General features: G+C 44.2%; 1 long non-coding RNA gene across 1 annotated transcript in view; it reads left to right on the top strand.

The window, feature by feature from the left end:
• LOC135363955 (uncharacterized) overlaps positions 1–19,319 on the top strand; it is a 158,434-nt gene extending 139,115 nt beyond the window's left edge. The window contains exon 4 of the long non-coding RNA XR_010410390.1: positions 18,977–19,319. This is a non-coding gene — a long non-coding RNA (uncharacterized LOC135363955). The remainder of the gene's footprint in view (positions 1–18,976) is intronic.
• The last annotated feature ends 1,474 nt before the right edge of the window (positions 19,320–20,793 follow it).

The raw sequence follows: 20,793 nt of genomic DNA on the forward strand, positions 1-20,793 counted from the left end.
AGCTCCAAGCCTTAATTCCTAGGAAATAAGAAAAGTCTTATTCAGCATCCCATTCTAGAGAGAAGGATTACACATGTTATAATCAAATGGTAAACTAAATGCAATCACATTCCAAAATATATAATCCAAGTCATGAATGTGGACACAGAGGAGGAGAAAACATCAGGGAAGACTGGGTGTCTTTCCTCATGAGAAGATGAGGTGATTGAACTAGAAGCCATCTGAGTGATACAAGGTATTATGGGGGTTATTTTCCAGGGCTTCAGAGTTTTGCCTAAGAACCCACCGCTGAGGACTATCATAAAAAGAGTAGCTAACATTTACGATTATGGACAGACACTGCTTTTACTTGTTTTAACCTTACATCACCCCTGGGGTAGATACAATTAGCTTCATCCCCGTTTTATGAATTAAGAAACTAAGGAATTGAGAGATAAAGCAAATTGGCCCAGATCACATGGATGGCAAGTGCCGCATGCGGTCTGAGGGCCCATTTCACTGTGAAGTGCGCACGCACATCCAATGAGTATCATCACCTTGTGTGGGGGGAAGGGCTGGAGAGCCACTGTGGAGGTGTCTTCAAAGACAATTCTGAGAGGTCAAAGACTTGGTAATTTGTTGTTCCCTCACCCCAAAAGAGGAGGGGAACAGGGTTCCCCAACCTAAGCCAATTAGGAGGATCACCAGGTCAACACAGCAATATGGAACAGTCTGCAAGAGCAGGGATTGTCTCGATGCTGGGCAAACGTGTAGGGTGGCCCCACAGGGTGGGCTGGGGGTGCTCAAGCCCCACCCCCGAGTCTTCCCACCAGAAAGGGCTGGGACTTGCTCGTCTGCTGTAACAGGACACTTAGCAACCAAGATGTCCTCCAATACCCAAGCTAAAAAGAAAAAAGATAGTTTTTGCCTCTTTCCTCTTATCTTTCCTTCCTCCTGGACACTGGAGGAGCCCAGAGGGGAGATGAAGTGGAGGAAAATGTGGAGCGGGGAGGGAGGTAGAACCAGCCATGTTCCTTCCCCCTGCTTCCCCCTGCAGTTCCCAAGCTGAGGAGTGAGAAGATGCCCAGAGTCTAGGCAGTAAAGTACGCTTAGATTTCCCTATTCCTGAAAACGCAACAGTTGTAAACCAAGTAACCAGTAAACAAAACCTGTTACTGCACCCTATCAAATTACCTTGCTCGGGACACTGGTGAGCTGTTCGAGATGCCCGTGAGCTGTTTGAGATGCCCAGCATCTCCCCTTCCTTGTGACCAGGATGAGGGGGTTGCCTCCAGTCTTCTCTCTGCTTCCTCCCCAGTTCATGTTTTAAAGAGAAGATAAACCAGTTCAGTGTAGCCCAGAAATCTGCCTCCCAGAGCTTTAAGTTATGCATCCTCTGGGAACATGGCTTCCTTTAAAATTTAAACATGACTGTCTGAGGCCCCACAGGATGCAGTTGGTCTTGGCCCCTGGATTTCTGAGATCCCGTAGTCGTGAAGTATAGGGGCTCACACATCCCCGCTCACCTCTCTCACTTCCGGCTCCCCTGGGTATTGTGGGGGGGCCTGGGCACCCACCTGCCTCCCAGAATGCAGGCCCTCTTTCCCTTCATTGGGCCAGGCTAGCTTCTGCTTCTTACTCTCTCTCTTTTAGCGTGCCCTGTGCACTGCTTTCAGGAAGCTACTAGTTATAAGATGCTTTCAGGAACGGCTTTGGGGTACAGTTTATCATCAGAGGGCACAGAACAGCACCAGGGTCCTCTAGCTCCTCATGACCCCTCCTGCTGCCACGTTGTTGGGGTCTCTAATGCTCCCACTCTACTTTTCTCCCATTCCTTAGCTTCCCAGGCTGCGGTGTCCTCCCATTGGGATATAAAGCACACCTTCTCTCTCTTTGCCTCCCCTTCTTCTCATCTGGACTCAGCTTAGGGCGCCTGACTTCCTCCACCAAAAGGACACATCAAGGTGTTCTCACAGACAATAGCACCATTTCATCTCAAAGTGAATGATGCCATCCCTTGAAGGGAGAAGCTGCAGTGGTTTCTGCCTGTCCCTTCCCTCGGCCCCAGCACATCATGGGAGCCCAAAGAGGATAGTAATAATGACAGCAATAGCTCCAGAGCCATGAATTCCAGAATTGGAGTCACTGAAACTCCTGATGTCTTGCAAATTGACTTTACGAGGAGAAGGCAGCTGGTTGCATATCTTGAAACAGCTACAGATCGCATCAGTTTTCTTGAGTTTTGAGTTCCTTTGAACTCACGTGCGCACAGATGAGGTGGCCTCCTGCCGTGTCTCATTAGCCTGGGCTCACTCTCCACACAACATTCTTTTTATAGCACATCCTTGTTTCCCAGGCACCGTCATGTGTATCTCCAGGCACGCTTCTCAGGGCAACCCTGTGAGATGCATTATCTGCAACCACTTGACGTCGAAGACAACCGAGGCAGAGAGCATGAAGTCTGTAATTGGCTGGTCCCGTTGACAGAGTTCAGATTTTTTGTCTTCAAATCCCACTGCACCTTTATGCAAATAAAGATCATTTATACACAGGGTAAAATAGGAGAGGACATGGTTCTTCGGGACCTGTGGTGATGATCTACTAAAGTCTTTATCGAATAGAGAACATTCAGCAAGGGCCTTGAGAGAGAGCTATGCAACATATCAATTATCTCAGATAATATCTCAGCTATGCAATTATCAATTATCTCACATGTCACATACAATTTGGGAGACCTATCCTGTAGCCAAGCATTTGTAAAACATTCTTGTATTGTCTGCGGATGCATTTATATGCTCGAAAGGCATTTATAAGAATAATACTTTTCAACTGGGATATGGGAGGTAATGATTACTGAGTGCCAACATCTCTATTTTTTTTTTTACCTAATCTGCAAAATAATTAATGACATTTTACAGACAAGGAAACTTAGAGAATGAGAGCTTATGTGATTTTAAAAAGTGAAATATCCATGCATAATTGCAGCGGCAAACATTTATTGAGCATGTAATCTGTTCCAGACACTTTACATTTTATATCCTCGCAGTAATTGCCACCAGGATTGTCCAAGGGAGGCACCATGATTGGTGGAGCTTGAGGGGACCCATCAGTAATGCAAAGCAGCGAGGGTCCGCTAAAATCCTGATGGATGTTGCATTGGAGAACAAGGCTTAGGGGGCGACAACATTGGGCTTCTTCATGTTCTTGCCTCCCAGTTAGTCCTTGGAGAAGCCCACTTGGTGGGCATGTGGGGCTTGCAGGGGAGCTGCGTGGATGATGATGTCCTTTCACTTATCCTGGTGAGATAAGGACCAAAAAGGGATGGGACCTGCGGTACTTGGGACTTTTGATAGGTTAGCGCCACTCGAACAAAATCTGTATAGCAACAGATGTTCTTCACCCCCCTCCTCCACCCCCCACCCCTGGGTAACTCGCTGTCCCTCTGACGGCAGGGAAGGAAGGAGGAGGGAGCGGGAGCCAGGAATCTTTAGGGTCCTCTCTTCCTCCTAAAAACCTGAGGTGAAGAGAAAGGACTTTCCCCTGTCTACCCAACATGGGCCCATTTTAGTGTTTAGGAAACAGAGGAGGACATAGGTGAAGTAAGTTGCCTAAGGTCACAATTCTTCATTGGTGTGGCTCTGGAGCCAGCTTCTTTATGACACCGGCTACTTCTGTTGAGCTCACTCCCAGCTTCCCCCGCCCGGGGACCTTCCCCTGTAGCCTCTTCCCTGTCTTGGGAACTAAGACCTGGAGTCCATTAGCTGCTAAAGCCTTTGAAAGGATCTGGGTGCAACTCTGTCCAGGGAATTTGACGCAGTTGCCCCCACCTGCTTAACTTGTACGTTGTCCTATTTTCCCTGATTTTTGACTCCCAACTGCTAGCAGTGATCCGAGCCATTCTCCAGACTTCACTACTGCTGTCCACTCACTCCCCATCTTTGCGACTCAGGCCTTTCCAAACTTCCTGTCGGTCCAGTGTTTCAGATTGTCCTTCCAGGTGTCACTGATAACCATGCTGGTCCCCACCTATAGACAACATCCAGATAGCGCAAGACCCTTGCTGTGAGGTCTCACCCCTTTGCAGCCTCCAGGAAGGGATGGTTTGGGAGGGGTAGAAAAAGGGCACTGGGTTACCTGATGTGTCTGATCCCGAGACCCAGGACTTAGGGAGGATATGAGCAGCGTGAGAGAGAAGTAGCACCAGGCTCCCTGAGAACAGGTGACTCGGGGGTCTGTACCCCTGCCTTCATGGCTCAGGCAAGAAGAGGGGTGGCAGAAATAACCCTTTTTGCTGTCGAGAGGCAGGGGTTGAGGTGACCTACAGCTGTGGGCTGCGGGGTTCCTTTGTCCTCAGGGGGGCCCAGGCGTAGCTGGGAGGGCCCAGGTGTAGCTGGCTAAAGAAGTCTTGATGCTGGAGGTAAGGGAAGAGAGGAGTGTCCTACGTGGGCCAGTGCCTGGGGACCTCCCAGTAGAGACTAGTGTGGTCAAGTGACCATGAGAACACGTCCCACCAGCTCACAAAATGTGGGGAAATGGGGCACAAGCTTCACCTCTCAGTGTACATAAAATCCGGGGGAATAGACTGGGAAAATCCCTAAATTGTCTGAGACAAAGTTTCTGACACTACCTAGAATGGGAGTTTGAAATAGTTAGGCAAAAGATAACAAATTAAAGAATTAAGCTATGGTAAAAGAAGACAAAATAAGGACTTCTTGGAGAGGGGGTGGGGATTGACCCAGAAGCGGTTCAAAGAACTTTCTGGGGGTGATAGATGTTCTCTGCATCTTGAGAGGGGTGTGCATTACATGAGGGTCTGTATTGATCAAAACCTATCAAACTATATGCTTAAGATTGGAGTATTTCATTGACTGCAAATTAGGCTTCCATTAAAAAATTCAAGAGATGGGGCGCCTGGGTGGCTCAGTAGGTTAAGCGACTGTCTTCGGCTCAGGTCATGATCCCAGAGTCCTGGGATCGAGCCCCATGTCAGACTCCCTGCTCAACAGGGGGTCTGCTTCTCCTCCTGCCCCTGCTCGTGCTTTCTCTCACTCACTCTCCCCCTTTTAAATAAATAAATAAAATCTTTAGAAAAAATTCATGAGATTAAAAAAAAAATTAAGGTCACATTTCTTATGTGCCGTAGTGCATGACATTCTGAGAGTTTGGTGATTTACTGAGGTCACACGCGTGGAACCACTTTTATGTGACCCTAGAGTCCATGTTCTCCCAGTTGAGAAAAGGGAGGCATGCTGGTGGGAGCCCAGCTCTGCCACTTCCTGCTCTGTGACCTTGGGCAAACCCTGTGAAGGATCATTGCCTCAGTTTCCTTATCATGGCATGTGGGTAGGAATAGCTCCTACTTCGGAGGGTGCTTTACTATCTGTGAACTCAGAACAGGGCCAACACTCGTCAGCGTGGTTGACTACTCCTTCACAATAGGCTGAGGCATCTCAAGCAGCCGTGGGAAGCGGAGCCCCCCTCCCCAACCCGTGCTCTCAGTGGGCCATGGGTCCCAGGCAAGCCCAGGTTAGCACATGAACCTACAGCTGCTCAGCTCAGTGGGAGCTCCAGCTGTAAGGTTCTGAAGACTGTTTAGTAGGCAGGGGTGTTTGGTGGCAGAACTTCCTCCCCACCAATCAGCAGTGATGTAGTGAAACTTTGGGAAAGTAAAGTGGTGTTGGGAGAAGCGTATAACCTTTAAAAGCCTGAGTAAAGTCCACAGACGTTACAAACATTCTCAGGGAAGATGGAAAAGGAATGTTACAGTGGCTGCAGGCTTTTTCAAGTTAGATCAAGAATCCTGATATGCTTTCCCTGAGCCTCTCCTTTGAGCTTTCTCTCAAGGTATGAAGTACGGCAATGGCAGATATGTATTCCCCAAAGGGGAATAAATGCAGGTAGCATTCGAGTAATGTAAAAGTAATGTTCCTTCAACACGTTTATTGAGGGCCTGCTATTTCCTAGACATAGTTCTAGGAGCTCAGGAGGATGCACAGAGAATAGAAATTCCTTGGGGAATTTAAAGTATGGAAGAGGATGCAGCTGTATACGCAAATCAGTGCAGTATCGGGGAATAAAATGTAGGCTGCGTTAGAGATGTGAGCAAAATGCCATGAGAATCTAGTTGGGGGCATGGAAATCTGCACAGGGACATGAAGGAAGTTTCTTGGAGTTGGCCTCTGAGGGGAGGGTGGAAGGCTGCACGACAGGTAAAGGTTGCAGTAGAGGATGATAGAGACATGGGGCCAGGGGAGACTGAATTCTTCCTGTCAAGCATCCCATGGCCTCCTTTGCATTTCCGAGAGAGGTATGTATAAGGAACAAGAATAGGAGTCAGAACCCTTTTACTAAGAGTCACACAGTGTGCAACACCCAATACAGAGATCTCTCTCAAAGGCTGAACTGGGAGTATGCAGCTAAGGCTCAAAGCAACAATGGGGCTTTGCATTTCGCTCTCCCTCATCACCTATCCCACTCCACCACCGTATGCAATTCTAGGCACCTGCACACTCAGGTTATTTGTGGAGAGAGACTGATGGTATTCAGATGAACTTGGGTCCAAGTTACTCATCTAACCACATGGAATCTGGAAGAGGGAGACAAAGAAGAGCAGGCCTGTCCTGAGAGACCAGGGCCTGCCACCATCTGCTGATCATGAGGATGCAGGACCTTAGTGATGACACCTCCTAGTGAGCATAGCCTGGCCAATGTCTCGATTGTTGGCCAAGGAGATGGCCATGTTCTGGGAAAAGTTGGGCTGAGACTCACTCTTTCTACCCTGAAGGAGCAGGAAGGAAATGCTTCCTTCCCTCCAGTGAACAATAAGGGAGAACAGCATCCTCCCCTAGGAGAAGAGCAGGTGTTTTATCGTAGATGTGTGAAAGCGTGGGTAGTGTTTGGAGACATGTGGGTGTCCTGTTACCAGAGGATAGGTAATGCATTGGGGTGGTGGTGGGAGATGCAGGTTGATCTGGAGAGCAAGATCTTTCCTGGCTCATCACCTCTTCTCTGTGGTTCAAACGCTCTTTGAAACATACTTCTTTCACTCATATTTTACACATGTCATGAGCCCCGTTGTACAAGTAAGAACACTGAAGCTCAGAGAGGTTAAGAGAATTATCCCAAGCCACACAGTTGCAATTGGTTGAAACTAGCCATAGGATTGTATTTTTCCTGATCCCATGTTCTTTCATACATAGTGCCTCAAAGCCAGCACAAGATCATCTGTGAATTCTCAGGGACTAAAACACAGAGTGTAAAAATGTATCCACGTACCTACTCACACATATTGACAGGCATGGAGCCTGAATAGGAATACTAATCATTAACTTCCTGGGTCTTTCTTAGATTATGCCCATTGTCCCAGCATGCCTTCTGGTTCATCGTGTATCTTGGGTTTTTGATTTTTAAGAACTGTTATTAACAATAATTCCAATGAAATCATCAGGGTGGGTTTTGTAGGGTTCCATTTTGTTTTTTTGGCTTTGTTTTTATTGTGTTGTTTTGGGAGGGAGAGAGCACGTGAGCATGTGAGCGGGGGGTTGGGGGTAGCAGAGGGAGAGAGAGAATCTCCAATGGACTCCCCACTGAGTGTGGAGACCAACGCGGGGCTTGAACCCACGATCCCAAGATCATGATCTGAAATCAAGAGTTGGACGTTCAACCGACTGTGCCACCCGCCCAGGCACCCCTGTAGAGTTCCATTTTGTACTCCTAGCTTCTACCACGATCCCATCTTTGCGGTGAATGGAGTTCTCTCTTCGCATGGTTAAATCTGAAAGCCAGTCAGCTGTAATCCGCCCTTCTTGACCCTTTCCAGAAGCAACTTAGCAAAAACAATCAACTGAGGTCTGCCTCAAGGGGTTCCTTTGGTCATGGGGGATAGTGGGAGCAAATCTTTGAACCTGTGTACCTTCCGACCACTTAATGCAGTAGCCAGCTGGGCCGGGTGCCGTGGCCAGTGCAATGCCCAGCACTGTCATGGTGCGGAAAGCGTGGGGAAGCTAGAATACAAGAAATATCTACATGACGTAGAGGCTACAGTCCTTCATAGAGAACACGAACAGCCATCTGAATGCCTTCACTGCACTGGTTCTGCCATTTATTGTAGGGTATACGGCTACAGTTATTTTATTGCTTTATGTTTGGTGAAACTTGGTTATTTGTTTTAGAATAAACTTTTGATTCCAGCAATAATCCCCAAAACTAATATTCAAGGAAAATTTAAATATGATCTTAACTTTTCCTAAGAGACTCGATAATAAACACATCCTTTGTCAACATTTACCACCTACCAGAGGGCTGAGAATAAAATAATTGACCATACAACATCCGGACTTTAACGGATATGCTGAAAAAGCTCCATCATCTATTTCAGAATGTGGTGATTACCTTCAGGAGATGGTGACTCCCCCCCCACGTAGCTGCAGAAGGTACAATTACTCTGGAAAGCATGACCTTTCATTTAGAGCAAATGATTTTTCTAATTTAATTTTACTCATTTGATCCTATATTTTCTTGTGAATGTGTGAAAAGGGAAAAATAACTGCTAAGTTTCTGCCTCTACCAAAAGAACTGTGTAAACTCCGAAATGATATCATAAAGAAAGGCAATTAATTTCTGTAATTCAGTTCTTCATCCAAACATAAAACAAAGCAAAGCTTTGGAAGCTCATTTCTTCAAAGATGGAACACCTAATATTATTATGGATGCTATTTTAAATTCAGTGAAAATTCAACACTGGAGCTAAAACTTTTCTTTTTTTGTGGTGATATTATGGCATTTTAGTGAAACACAGTTCTGTGGTACATATAATGTTATTACATTAAAAAACAACAACTATGAAGCCAAAATATACTTGGGATTGGTTGCAGTGTTACATAATTAAAAATGTTATTCAAATAGTGAGTAGAATTATCAACATCTAATATATGTGCTTTCCTTCATTGCTGCTTCACCTTGATCCACTTTAAAAACCTTTGAAGCTCTGATGAACCGCTTTCTAAACAAACCCGAGTCTTGGCATACTTTAGAACTTTTATTATATGCAAATCCTCTGCACCGTGGTATCGTTTGTTAAAAAATACCTTGGAAATCTTAATTCCAAATACTGAAAACCTTAAGTGTTCGAAGCTTCCAAGCAAACTGCAATGACTGAAAACAGAGCTTGCAAATAGGAACGTGTTAAAATGCATCCTTACAAAAGCAAGGGGAGGACTGAAAGCTCAGTGGAGCTCAAAGGATGCACCGTATTTAACTTTGAAATGTTAGAATTGTTCATTGGGAGAGAAAAAAAAAATCTTTTGATGTAACTCCTATTTTTAATTGGATAAATTAATATCCTGTATTAAATAGAATAAGATAGAAAAAAGCCTTTAATTTTGTAGTTCTAAATTTAGCAAAATATTCAGAGAATCAAAATAGAAATAACTTATTTGACAGAGTTTGTCTTATAAGAATATATACATTGTTGAAAAGCATTCTGCTTGGGGGAAGACTGGCTCTACTGGTAACAATATTATGCCAACATTTTTACATATTTCAGTATAAAAATGGAATGGAGAGTATTTTTCATTCAGCAGAATTTACTCTGAGCTTGCTGGGGTATCTCTTTGCCTGTATATAGTGAGAGAGGTTTCTCAATTAAAATGAAAATGGTCTCCAGAAAAGAGTCAGTTTTTGGGACTTGTAACCACGAATGTATTTTCCATACACTATATCTCTGAAAAAGATTTTGGGCAACTTTATGAACAAACAAATAAGACTTAAAAACATGTTCTTCAGAAAATACCAGTGATGCTGTATTAAAGTCACAAATGCATCTGATTAAAGAATGTGCATGTGTACTAAAAGAAATTCCTCTTTTTTAAAAAAATATTTATTTATTTAGGAAAGAGAGCACAAGTGGGGGGAGGGGCAGAAGGAGAGGGAGAGAATTTCAAGCAGACTCCGTGCCAGGCGCAGAGCCCAACCATGGGGCTCCATTCTATGATCCTGAGATCATGATCTGAGGTGAAATCACGAGTTGGCTGCTTAACTGACTGAGCCACCCAGGTGCCCCAAAATTCTTATTTTTAATACTTAGATAATATGAAGAGACTGTAAGTATTTCTCTTAAAACACATGGACATTTGATGTTTAAATTTTTTAGAAAGACTTTTGTTTCTGAAAATAGTGGGTTTTTTTTAAGATTTATTTATTTATTTATTTGGCAGAGAGAGACACAGCAAGAGAGGGAACACAAGCAGGGGGAGTGGGAGAGGGAGAAGCAGGCTTCCCACGGAGCAGGGAGCCCAATGCGGGGCTTGATCCCAGGACCCTGGGATTATGACCTGAGCCGAAGGCAGATGCTAAATGACTGAGCCACCCAGGCACCCCTGAAAATAGTTTTGCTATAAAACTCTTTCATAGGTCTACCAATATAAAATCTCTTTCTTCATACCTATATACATGTATTTATGCATACATACATATATGTGTGCATACTTATGTATGTGGTATATATGCATAAGTCCATATATATGTATGTGTACATATGTGTATATATATCAGTGTGCCTATGTAATGAACTGTGTATAGCCTGATACCCAGGGTAAGGAATCACAAATGCTGATGGTGTGTGGTTGTTATTGCTCTAAGACTATTGCATATCGTGTGATAAAGCAAATGAGTCAATAAGTGATATACCAATACCATCTTTTCTGATAAAGGCTTGGTATCCAAGATCTATAAAGAACTTCTCAAACTCAAAACCCCCAAAAAACAAATAAGTCAAAAAATGGGCAGAAGACATGAACAGACACTTCTCCAAAGAAGACATACAAATGGCTAACAGACATATGAATAAATGTTCATCATCATTAGCCATCAGGGAAATTCAAATCAAATCAAAACCACATTGAGATACCACCTTATACCAGTTAGAATGGCAAAAATTGACAAGGCAAGAAACAACAAATGTTGGAGAGGTTGTGGAGAAAGGGGAACCCTCTTCCACTGTTGGTGGGAATGCAAGTTGGTACAGCCACTTTGGAAAACAGTGTGGAGGTGCCTCAAAAATTTAAAAATAGAGCTACCCTATGAGCCAGCCATTGTACTCCTGGGTATTTACCCCAAAGACAGAGATGTAGTGAAAAGAAGGGCCATATGCACCCCAATGTTCAGAGCAGCAATGTCCGCAATAGCCAAACTGTGGAAAGAGCCGAGATGCCCTTCAACAGATGAATAGATAAAGAAGATGTGGTCCATATATACAATGGAATATTACTCAGCCATCAGAAAGGATGAATACCCAACTTTTACATCAGCATGGATTGGACTGGAGGAGATTATGCTAAGTGAAATAAGTCAAGCAGAGAAAGTCAATTATCATATGGTTTTACTTATTTGTGGAACATAATGGATAGAATGGAGGACATTAGAAGGAAGGGAAAAATGAAGGGGGGGCAATTGAAGGGAGAGATGAACCATGAGAGACTATGGACTCTGAGAAACAGAGTGTTAGAGGGGAGGGGGGTGGGGGGATGGGTTAGCCCAGTGATGGGTATTAAGGAGGGCACGTACTGCATGGAACACTGGGTGTTATACAAAAACAATGGATCGTGGATCACTACATCAAAAACGAATTATGTATTGTATGGTGACTAACATAATAAAATAAAATTAAAAAAAAAAGGAAATCTGGATTCTCAGCATGTAAGAAAAGAAGTACTAATATAAATTAAGGGATTTAAGTAAAAACCTGAAGCTCGGAATTTAAACTAAAACCATCAGTCTGTATTTACAATGCATTTTTAAAAAAATATTCCCTAACCCAGTCCTCTGTAAAGGCATGGAAATAGTCACCTGTCCAGGGTCAATGAGCATTCCTAGTGCCCAGATTGTGGTTTCCAAATATGATTTCTTGTTAAAAGGAAGCAGAGCTTCTTGAAAATGTTCAAGATCAGCCTGAAGTATATTTCAAATGAGCAGACAAGGAAGTCATCCAATTATTAGAATAACATCTAAAGGACAGAGGACCCAACTTGCAGTGGTTCCCGCTGACCAAAGGCGGAATTTGAGCAACAGTAGAGAACATCAGGGGAACAAGACATCCAGTATGTTTAAGTCCTTGAGTTTACAGTGACACAAAACAAAAACCTTACCAGGTGACCTGTTGGTAGGTGCCAGTGAATTGACTCGTTTGAGAAATGTGCAAGGAAGAGAATCAAGCACTTATTCTGCCTTTTCTCTCTGACTGTATCAATGAATTACCCAATAGTTGATGAAGGGAAGTTTCTCTGTATGAGGTTGTTTCAGTTAGTATGTGAAGAACAATGATAAAATAGAGGATCACCATGTTTCAAATGGTAATGGATCTAGGCACTGAACATTGGTGCCTGCTAATATCATAAAATGGGCCATCAGACATTGTGTCTACTTATAGTGGAACACAACAACACCTGTGAAGCATTCTTGCCAAAACCAATAGATCTGAACCCAATCAAGCTTTCAGATCCAACTATAATTTACAGAAAACACAGAGGACAGAGGAAAAAGTTAATGGACATCATGGTGATGGAGCCATCAAAATCTAGATTGTAAGAATTTCTAGAGGTTAAATGATCTGTTTGTTCAACAATAACTTTCCAGGGTAGAGGTGAGAGATGGAGGATAAATGTATAAGCCCTTAAGAGATATATTAATCAATTGAGATATATAGGACACTATTTGTATACTGATTAAACATGTAAATTGCTTACATATTATATATATACATGCACATATATTTTATATCTATATATACAAGTGCATATATATGTCCGTATTTATGTGTATATGTACATAATTATATATGTGCATACAGTTGGAAGTGACTGTATTTGATGATATTAAGGAATGCTGCTAGGTTTTTGGTATGATGATAGTAGTGTTAAATTTTTAAAAATTCAGTCATTATTGAAATACATTCTAAAATACTTATAGATAAAATGGGAAAAAGGCATTTATTCATATACTTTAAGGCATCATTTCTGACAGTAACAAAAAACACATGAAGCCAGAAAAGTCGTGGAAAAAAAATCACGATTCTAAGTTTTTCAGACAAGTTAGTACTTGGATTTCTAGAAAATTCTGGCACTTGATTTTTTTTTTTATATTGGATTCTTCTTCTTCTTCTTCTTTCTTCTTTCTTCTACTTCTTCTTTCTTCTTCTTCTCCTTCTCTTTCTCCTTCCCCTCCTCCTCCTCCTCCTTCTTCTTCTCCTTCTTCTTCTTCTTTTTAAGTAGGCTTCACACCCAACGTGGAGCCCAGTCCAGGTCTTGAACTCAGGATCCTGCAATCAAGACCTGAGCTGAGATCAAGAGTCAGATGCTTAACCAATTGAGCCACCCAGGCACCTGTGGATCATTCTTTTATAGGAAAGATGAGGAATGTGGAAATCCTGAGTGACAATCCAGTTAACAGTCATTTGAATCTGAATTTTCAAGCCTCAGTTTCTGCTTCTGTAAAGGAAGGGGCTTCTCTAATTCACTGGCTTCCCTGTGCTGACATTCCTTGACTCTAGGCCAAAGACTTGTCACCAGTAGATTTTAGTAACAAAGCATAATGTTTGCATGGTATGTTTTACTTTCTCAAACAAAACAAAACACAAAACAAACCAAAATATTATGTTCATTAATTGTCATGACTCTTAGGAATTATGTGGAGAAAGTCAGGGACATTAGTCCCTTTCCATGGATGTAGAATCTGAGCCTACTGTTCAGACTTGCCCCAAATTAAACAAGCTGACCCAGCTTTCCTGATGGGGAGATGCTCACAGTGAACCACCCCAAACAGTGCTGAATCTCCCGCCTCACCTTAGATCCCAAACTCTACATCTAATTGAGGGAGATAACTCACTAAGACCTTTCTTGGTCTGTTCTAATCTTGCTTTTCCCCATAGGATCCCTGTGAAGAAGGAAATAGTCTAACAAAGAAGAAGATAGGAAGGAAGGAGGGAAGGAAAGGATGCGGAGGATGGAAGAAGAAGATAGGAAGGAGACATTTATAGATACTGCACTTTTTCAAATATTGGGAAAGACCTGTGACTTGGGCATTGCTAACCCTATTTTATGGATGAGGGGGTAAAGTTCAAGGGCAAGTTGCCCAGAGTCCATCCAGCTCTCAGACAGCAGAATCGGAATTTGAACCCAAACAAATACCCTCACTTCAAACTCAGGTCTATTCCTTCTTCCACTAGTTGTCTCCAGAGCTCTCAGCTCAGCCTGTCCCCAGTGTCCCCACAGCTGGCACCCACATGCTGAGATCATCTGTGTGTGGTCTTTACACCCTCTGGAATTGGCATTCTGCTTCCAGTGTCCCTTCCATTGCTCCTTGGAAACAGCAAGTACTGTTTTTAGCAAAAGATCTGTCAAAGGCATCATGTGTCTGGGCTGACAGCAGAGAGAACTTCTGTTGGCTTCCATCTGGGAACCAAGCAGTTACAGATGGGAAGACTTGCTGCAACCTTGAAGATTAAAATAAGAAGACTTTTGCTTGCAAGGTTAATGATTAAAAAGAAAGAGAGAAAGCCAGGGCTGCCAGGCAGTGCCATACGTCATGGCCATTTAAGAGGTGGGCTGAGCTGGGTTAATGGGCTCTGCACCTGCTCCCACCTTACTGCCCCCCCCCACTCCTTCCCCTCCATGTCCATGAGACACAGGGGCTTCCATTTATAAATTGCCTCATCACATTATTAAAGCTGCATATTTGGAGGAAAACACTACTTAGCTGCATGATAGCAAGCCATCCCTTTCCCCAGAAGACCTGGGTGGAATATAAACATTGTTTAGACATAATATAAAATTTCAAAGTGTGTTTAATGGTTTAAACATTTCACAGTTGCAAAATCTGAGATGGAGCAAATTTAGATGATGGATACGGCGTCACTCCACTAGCGGGTGAGTGACATTTCAGCTTGTTTCAGCACAAAAAGCCCTGAACTTCTGATCAAACGCTTGAACTTCCATGGTAGCTTGGACAACAGTTATCAGCATTATGACTGGCGAGCAAAGTATTCTCTCTGGATCTCAGTTTTTAAATCTATAAAGAGGGCATAATGTGACCAGCCTCCTTTAGCTGGCAGAGTTATTTAAATGATAAACAAATGCAGACTTCTGGTTTCCAGTTAGGTATGGGAGCAGCTTGGAAACTGTCTCTCATGTTCACACAAAGAAAGATGAGCAAATTGAAAATCAGCTCTTAGATCCATCAGAGACCTGAGGTCATAGGGCAGACTGTCGCCCCCAAGTTGAAAAGACGGCCAGGTGGCTACCTAGAGTTACAGCTTACTGGAGTAGAATGTCCACAGCAGAAACTTCACAGAACCCCATACTGGTACTAGGTGGGGTAGGAAACTTAATCTGTAATTGAGGAAGTTTTAGAGGCTCGGTGTGGACAAGTCTGAGCCGTAAAATCCCCAGGGCAGCCCTGGTCTTAGAAAAGGCTCTCCCACTTTTGGGAATTTTACCTCCAGGAGCCCTGTCAGGGTCTCATAGTGAATATTGGAGGAAAACCCCCTGAAGCTTCAGGCAGGGGAAAGGGATAAGTAACCATGTTGAAAGACAACAGGGCATTTGTTCTTCTTAACAAGGCCTGCCTCAAGGGAAACTAGTGAAGCAGAGCCTGACCTGCTGGGGAGTTTGCTAGACCCTGACTGATCTGGAGGAATGGAAGCACCAACTCCAGCACCCTCTAAACTTTCTGTGCCTCCTAAGAGGGGGAATCAAAATACCACAAAACTGAGAAACATGGTGAAGGTCACAGCCTAAGGACACAGGCTCACTAAAGGACTGGGACCCAATCTTAGATCTATAGATGCTTCCTTTTTTTAAAGATTTTATTGATTTATCTGACAGAGAGAGGGCATGAGCGGGGGGGAGGGGCAGAGGGAGAAATAGGCTGCCCACTGAGCAGGGATCCCAATGTGGGACTCAATCCCAGGACCCTGAGATCATGGCCTGAGCCTAAGGCAGACGCTTAACTAACTGAGCCACCCAGGCACCCCTAGAATGCTTTCCTACTCCTCACACCTCATCACCACATCAGGAGGGCTCTTGCAGAATATCAGGGGAAGGAGACCATGCATGTGGGGATAAATTGGGATTATGAAGTGCATATAGGGGCGCCTAGGTGGCTCAGTTGGTTTAGAGGCTGCCTTCAGCTCAGGTCATGATCTCAGGCTCCTGGGATTGAGCCCCATTTCGGGCTCCCTGCTCAGCGGAGAGTCTGCTTCTCCCTCTCCTCTGTGCTCTCTCTCCCCCTCTCTCTCGCTCTTTCAAATAAATAAATAAATAAAATCTTTTTAAAAAAAGTGCATATAAATAAAAATATCAAAGTTTTTCATTCAACATTGTATTAGGATTCTACATAGAAAGAGAACCATGTATATATATGAGTGTGTAATAAACATGAGTTTATTTATGTATTATAAATATATAAAAATATACATATATACATAAATTACAAGGATATATGAGGAATCGGCTCATAGCATTATGGAGGGTGAGAAGTCCAAAATCTATGGAACCTATGTTCCAGTTCAAGTCCAAAGGCCAGAGGCTGCTGTAGAACCAGAAAGAACTGATGTCCCAGTTGAAAGGCCATTAGAAAGAACTGATGTCCCAGTTCAAAGGCCATTAGAAGCTTTCCCTCTTGTTTGGGTCAGACTTTTGTTCTGTTCAGGACTTCAACTAATTGGATAAGACCAACCCACATTAGGGAGGACTCAGTCTACTGACTTAAATAAAAACACCCTCAGAGAAACACTCAGAATTATGTTTGACCAAATGTCCCGGAACAGAATGTTGCCTGAATTAACCCAAAGGTCACAATGCACCTTGCACAAAGAATCTATTCCTTATTCTATTTTCTATCTCAAAATATGCTCAGCACGTTGAATATTGTAAATGACCCATAGGTGTGGAGTGAGCCCAATGATGGCAAAATATTCCAAATTATGCAAGGCCAGCAACATCAAATACAACCTATTTGAGCAACACAAACTTCTCACCATTATTACTTTTGTATGGAAGATTAAAATCTCAAAATTAAATTTCCTCCCACTTAAAAGTTGAAGTGTAATGAAACTAAAAGGCCACAATTATTCCCTTCTCGATCTCGTATTTGCTTTTGTGTCTAAGCTGGATGGGGGTGATTATCGTGCCTGTCTCACAGGGGCAGTTCTGGGGAATAAACATCAGCTGACTTTGTGCAATGTTCAGCTTGGCGCCTCTCGAGAGCCTGCCTAGTGAATGGCTGGGACCATGATAGCTGTACCTTCAGGAAACAAGTGAGGCTTGAATCCAGGTGGTCTAGCAACAAGTAGGGATCTAGTTCAAGGATAGGACTCTGGATCCCAGGGAAGGAATTCCGGGTACCCAGTGGCGAGGGCTAGTTGGCATGATTTCCCATATAGGAACAGAGACCAAGATGGCGTGACTTTGGTCCAGGTGCTAGGACTAGGCTTGATGGTCACAAAGGGGTGTGTGTGTGTATGGAGTACTCAATTCTGTCTCTAGCAGTGCGATTGGTGGGGGAATCAGGGTGGACCTGAAAATACAGGTGGGTAGGTGGTGAGCCTTGAGAAAAAGGAAGCCAGCTGGAACCAGGAGTCAGTCAAGTCCTGGAAGGATCTTACTCTTGTCTTCCCACTGAAGAATGAGCTGTTTGTTTCAGACAGCAAGGTGGCAAAGCTTAGCTGTGAATTTCAGGCTTCAGGGTGACTACATGGTTTAACCTTCCACAAACAACCCAAAGCAATGTTGCAGCTCAGTGTACATCCCCTTCAAGACCAAAGAATCTCTGCATCAGAGAGGGAGGGGCCCACAAGCCTCTTACAAGTTGCAATTGTAAAAGCAAATACATCAGCAACAGAAGATGGTGCTCCAGGGAACACCTCAGTCCCTGAAGCTGGTTTGGCTGAGTTCTGCAAGCGTTCACATTTCAATAGGATCTGGGCTTTCCCTGGGCAAAGCGGGAATAGGGGCCAAGAAGGACTTTGGTGCCTCCAGACTTTCTTTGCCTTTTTAGATAATGCCTGCTCCTTCTCATCTCATGCTTATAACAGGCTCAACACCTGGGTGCCTTTCTCCTCACACCAAGTGTTGGTTAGTTCATTGGCTTCTTTGTTTACTTACTAATTTACTCCAATACATATACCGCCTTCTCCGTGGAAACTTCCTTCTTTAAGCCATCCAGTAGAAAATAACATCTCTCATTTTTGAGCCTGGAATGATATATTTACCCCTCATTTTAATACCCAATCACAGGGGCGCCTGGGTAGCTCAGTCGTTAAACGTCTGCCTTCAGCTCAAGTCATGATCCTGGGGTCCTGGGATCGAGCCCCGCATCGGGCTCCCTGCTTGGCGGGAAGTCTGCTTCTCCCTCCCCCACTCCTCCTGCTTGTGTTCCCTCTCTTGCTGTGTCTCTCTCCATCAAATAAATCTTTAAAAAAAAATACCCAATCACAGACCTGGACAGGGACATCTCAGGGAGGAAGTTCCATGCATATCCACCTGCCTCCCCACCAAGCCCGCACAAAGCCGTGTGTTAAATAAGCTGCTAAGACCACCAGTGGGGTCCTGTATCATCACCCTGGAAAAATGTGGGGGATTCGGTTTGTGCAACAGGTAGGCATGCTTGTGGACAGCCAGGCAGTGAGGTGCATCCACCTGCAGGTGAGGCTCTGAGTCATTCTAGAATAAAGTAAGTCCTCAATACCTCCCTCCCCAGTTGTCTCACCCTCTGTGTGAAGGGGAGAACCAGGAGGAGGCTAGCATGAGAATTATCCATTGCGTGCGTGCGCCTGACGTGGTGGGTACTCCACTGACGTTTGTGTCATGGGTGAGTGGATGGGTCTCTACTCTTCAAATTCCCAGAGTGCGTACACTTCCCTGGATGTCCCAGGAGCCAATATTAAGTCGGCAAACCTGAGTTATCTTCCCAGGCAGATCCAAGCAACTCTTTTCCTTCTTTCCAGGGTCTCCTTCAAAGCATGCCCATCACAGTCCTTTTTGGAGGGAAGGAAGAGCAAAGGGAAGAAAAAAGAAGGCAAGCAATACTAGAAGGCAACCCAGAGAGTGAGACGAGCCTGTCCCTATGGGGGGCTTTCATGTATTGCATTCCTGTCTTGTTTCAAGCCCTCTGCTGACTTGCCAGCTATTGGTTGTGAACATGGGCAACCTCTTCCCTTGCCATGCCTCCCTGGACTCTGTTACCCCATCTGAATAAATGCACAGAACAACGCCTACCTACTCTTGTGATCATTACCCTAGAGAAGGTTAATAAACTACTTAGAATTGTATTTGTTTCGTGAATGGTAGGCACTCTGCTGCTGCTGATCTGATGGCAAAGAAATCTGAGACAGTCTGTGGCTCCCATCTCCTCTTTCCCCCGCCGGCAACACACACTGTTTACGTGTCTCCTTCTCCTCTCCCTCCTGCCTTGAAATGTCGGTTAAGTGCTAAGTCCCTTGACACATTTGAAAAAATGTGCCTTTTCTTCCGTTCATCCTCACTTAGTCCAGGCCTTACCCCTTCTCCAAGTCTTCCCTGAAACTCTTCTACCACACTGTCACATTCGTGCACTCCTTTTTCCATGGGAGTGGTTTTGAAACTGTCTTCTAAGGAGCCTGGATGTTACAGGGACATCTCATGGGTCACAGTGTCCTGACTGAGTCTAATTGTGGTAGTGGAATTCCTGTAGGATCTCCTTGTGGGGGAATGGAGAAGGAAAGATATTTTTTAAAGATTTATGTAAACACCTTGACATTTTATTCATTCATTCATTCATTCTTTAAATAGTGAGATTTATTTAGTCAGCTATCATTTTCCACTTGCCATATTGGCTGAGACCGAAGTTGGTGTTTCTGAGGAGGAAAACACGGATGGCTGGGACTGGGTGAGGAGAATTCTCACTGTGCGCCCCTTTGCACCTTTTAAATTTGTGTGCCATCTGCAAATGTTATCTAGTCAAAAAAATTCATAAAATTGAAACTTAAAAGTGTAGGTGGGTTGGGGTATGGGGAGACAGACCCTTTTGCTCTGATGAGAAGGAACGCCAACAGGAACATATGCATGTTGGACAACTGTGATTTGGGAACCGGCTGGGGAGAGTGAGCAAGAGAGACTTTGGGGCATGCAGAACACCTTTCACATCACCTCAGAGCTGTGGTGTTTCTCCTCTTCTGGGGGGAGGTCATGAGAATGAAGTTGGTTTAAGAGGAACCTAAGCTAAGCCACCTGGCATTGAAAACCGTGAGACTGAACGGGACCACCCATGGATAGTGAAGACCGGGTGCAGATAGAAACACTGAGCCTCGGGACCCTCCAGCAGTTAGAGGTGAAGGAGAGCCTAGCCTAGAGAACAAGCAAGAAGATGCAGTGTTCTGGAAGCCCAGAGAAAAAAAGCATTACACGAAGAAGGAGTGATCGGCCGCTGATACTCCTGGAGCAGTCAACTCTAAGGTATCTTTTTCTTTTTTTTATGATTTTATTTATTTATTTGACAGAGAGAGACACAGCAAGCGAGAGAGAACACAAGCAGGGGGAGTGGGGGAGGGAGAAGCAGGCTTCCCGCTGAGCAGGGAGCCCGTTGTGGGGCTCGATCCCAGAATCCCGGGATCATGACCTGAGCCGAAGTCAGATGCTTAACGACTGAGCCACCCAGGCGCCCCTCTAAGGTATCTTTTTAAAAATGCAGCCCTAATGAATTTGGAGGCACCGTATGGTTTGATCCCGGTTTCCAATCAGAAGCTGCCTGCCTGAAGAGCCAACGTCTTCAAGAAACAATTCTACT

This window comes from Mirounga angustirostris, unplaced genomic scaffold, assembly GCF_029215605.1.
Source record: "Mirounga angustirostris isolate CCGP_5_RB_7025 unplaced genomic scaffold, mMirAng1.0.hap1 SCAF_4, whole genome shotgun sequence".
NCBI lineage: Eukaryota > Metazoa > Chordata > Mammalia > Carnivora > Phocidae > Mirounga > Mirounga angustirostris.